Genomic DNA, 3,975 nt, shown 5'->3' on the forward strand with positions numbered 1-3,975 from the left:
CTGTCCTGTGGACTGATGATCACCAAAGGATCCTTGAACAGCTGATTGACACGCTTTCACACCCACCTGTGTTGGCCTATCCGGACAGGCCAGGAAGAGTGAACATAGACGCAGACATGCTCTGTCGTCTCCCTCTTGACATTGACACCTACGTCAGAGAGTGTACTGAGGAACTCACAAGAGAAACCATCCAAACCACATGGGATGGTTGTGAGTCTGCAAAGAGGCAGGATGTTGCTTATGTTGCTGCATTGGACCTGGCTTCATGCTCAAAGTCACCTGTGAATGTGTCACTCCTGACCATTGAACACAGTGAGCTCGTCAATGCCCAAAGGAAGGACCATGCCATCGGTCAACTTATCAAACTTAAAGAGGCCAAGGCAGCATTGACCAATGAGGACAGGAAGAGAGCCAGTGGTACACTCAGGAAGCTCATGCACGAGTGGGGAAAACTGCACATGGAAAATCAACTGTTGTACCGGACAGCCAGTCAGCGGCAGCAGCTCGTCTTACCATCACAATACCACCCCCTGGTATTAAAGCATCTCCATGATGACATGGGACATGTTGGGGCTGAAAGGGTCATCCACCTCGCTCAAGACCGTTTCTACTGGCCTTTCATGAAAAAGGACATTGAAACCTATGTAACCAGAAAGTGCCCCTGTATCAAACAAAAGAAACCTGTGGCACAAGTCAGAGCACCAATGGGCAGCATCACTTCATCTGCACCACTTGAGCTTGTGTCTATAGACTATATGCACCTGGAAACTAGCAAAGGGGGCTACGAGTACATTTTAGTAGCTATTGACCATTTTACCAGATTTGCTCAAGTCTATGCAACAAAAAATTAATCTGGCAGAACAGCTGCTGAAAAAATCTTTAATGACTTCATTCCAAGATTCGGCTACCCGGCCAGGTTACACCACGACCAAGGCAGAGAGTTCGAAAACGACCTGTTCAAGACCCTGAGGCATCTGGCTGGAGTTGCTCATTCGAGGACAACCCCATACCACCCCCAAGGAAACCCAGCTGAGAGGTTCAATAGAACACTGCTGCAAATGTTGAGGACCCTGGGAGAAAAAGAAAAGAGCAACTGGAAAGACCACTTATCCCTGGTGGTACATGCATACAACTGCACCAGGCATGAGGCAACAGGCTTCTCACCCCACTACCTCATGTTTGAACGGCACCCGTGTCTCCCAGTAGATTTAATGTTTGGTCTGTCAGCCAAAGGTCAGACTGAAACAACACAGGGCTATGCTAAGAAATGGGCTCTGAGAATGAAAGAGGCTTACCGGATTGCATCTGAAAACAGTCAACACTCCAGTGCAAGAAACAAGAAGTACTACGACTGTCACATCAAGGGAGTTGTGCTCCAACCTGGTGATAGAGTCCTAGTCCGCAACATGAGTGAGAGAGGTGGACCTGGAAAATTGAGGTCCTACTGGGAACAAACTGTGTTTGTCGTCAAAGAACAAGTTGGTGAAATTCCTGTGTACAAAGTGTGCCCTGAGACAGGTGGTGATAAGATCCGTACCCTCCATCGAAATCTCCTACACGTTGTCAATGACCTACCTGTAAACTTGCCTGAACCAACAGGAAATCCGCTACCACCTAGAGGGAAGAGCAAGAGTCATCATGTTGAGAAACAACGACAGAGAGAGACATCACCAAGCAGTGACTCAGAAAACTCTGATGATGAGGCACCTAGAGTAAGATACTGGCTAAGAGTACCCCCACAAGCTGGACTTCACTCACAGAATATTGAACCTAGGTCTGGATCTCAGCAAAACACAGACGGTCCGAAAAGGGTACCTGAACCACATGGATATAGAGTTCCATCAAGATATCATATACCAGAACAACATGAGGTTGTTACACCTGAGAGAGAACAACCAGAAGAACGGACTGATGAGGAAGACCTGCCTGTGGATTCTGAAGCACCGGAAGAGCATGAGTATGTACAAGTACCCTATGGCTATGACCGACCTGTGACACCTCAGGATGAGCCAGTGAGGAAATCCACACGGGACAGGAGACCTCCTCAAACGCTGACATATGACTCCCTTGGTCAGCCATCCTCCAGATCATGTGGGCCTACAGACCTAGCGGGACTCTATACTGTACAAGCCCTGCCATTCTGGAGAATGCAGCCCTTTCCTATGCCACATTGCACTACACACCAGACACTGCCTTACACTACACACCGGACACTGCCTTACACTGTAATGCTACCATACATACATGCATATTGAGAAGGAAAGACTGTTACACCCACTCTCATACATATTGTATTCACCTGTACATTTAAAGAAGTGCCCTTGTGAGAGTGTGTGCGTTTTCAAGTTCAAAGAGAAGGGGCATAAGTTAAGAGGTTGATGGTTAATGTCGGGAGCCATTTTTCTTTGTCGGGGAGTGTGTGACCCACACAAAGTGTGTGATCACAATGTTATGTTTATATTTAATATGATTTTAGAAACCTGTTTAACAATGGACAGCAGGGGGCAGTAGATGGGAGGGTAACACTGCCGTAAAGGGGTTTGTTGTGATTTGCGCCTGCCGTAAACGGACTGATGTGGAGACGGTGCTGCCGTTGGCTTGTCATTCTGGCAAGACCCGCCAAACGAGCAGCTAAGGATTTCGTTGTTCATAATTTCTCCTGTTTTGCAGGAATACTATCTGTCATCGCGCCCTGCATAGCGGGGCCTGTTACAGATATAACTGGTGGTGGTTCTTAGCATGTCAGCACGTATATTCGCCCCGCGGCTCATGTTTATCCTTGCCATGTCTAACCCCGTACATCCAGGTCGTAACCTTCGGGTATGTATAAAATGTGTCCCTGCTAAGTCAGGTTGCCCCGTACGTCCGGGAAGCCCTGTATGTCCGGGATGCCCCGTACGTCCGGGACGCCCTGTACTTCCAGGATGCCCTGTACGTCCAGGAAGGATGCCTAGGAGGCATCAATATGTCTAAATCCCCACATTTATTAACCTCTCATTTCATCCATAGATCTCCACTGCATACCACAAGGTAAGATTTCATCACGTTCAGTACTCCATACTTTCACTTCTTTTGGGGGCTCATCGGAAACGGTTCTTTCCCTTCCCGAATGACATCCTTCAAAACCTGGGCCTAATCGCCAAACACCATTTCATTCACTTGTTATAAACTGTCATCATTATGTTTCATTTATATAATGTGACCCGATAATAAACATGTATTTCATACATCACGTCTCTCCTGATTGAAGTGCATATATATCATTTATCATGATAGAGACCAAAAGAGGACTGATGACACTCCCCTGCGGGTTCCATTCTCAACTTCATGCCTTCGAGAATATGAATTGCCAACTCGGACTCTGATGGCACGGCAAAACAAAAAATCCATATTCCAATTATACACGTTACTTCCCAGACCCATAATTTCCAGTTGTATTAATAATCCTTCCTTCCACATCATATCGTAAGCTTTTTCCACATCAAAGAATAAAGCTACAACACACTCCTTATTCGCTTGGGCTTTCCTGACTTCAGACTCCAGGCACAGCAGGGGATCTAAAGTACTCCGCCCTCCTCTAAACCCACTCTGATAAGGAGTCATTAGTTCAACATGTGCGTCAGCCTTTCTGTTATCATTCTTTCCATAACTTTACACAAGTGCAATGTCAGAGCTGTTGGTCTATAGCTGCCTGCACTGGTTGGTCTATAACTGCCTGCACTGGTTGGTCTATAACTGCCTGCACTGATTGGTCTCTAGCTGCCTGCACTGGTTGGTCTATAGCTGCCTGCGCCGGTTGGTCTCTAGCTGCCTGCACTGGTTGGTCTCTAGCTGCCTGCACTGGTTGGTCTATAGCTGCCTGCACTGGTTGGTCTCTAGCTGCCTGCACTGGTTGGTGTATAACTGCCTGCACTGGTTGGTCTATAGCTGCTGCCTGCACTGGTTGGTCTCTAGCTGCCTGCACTGGTTGGTCTA

The sequence above is a fragment of the Notothenia rossii genome (assembly GCF_949606895.1).
Source record: "Notothenia rossii genome assembly, chromosome: 9".
In the NCBI taxonomy this organism is placed as follows: Eukaryota; Metazoa; Chordata; class Actinopteri; order Perciformes; family Nototheniidae; genus Notothenia; species Notothenia rossii.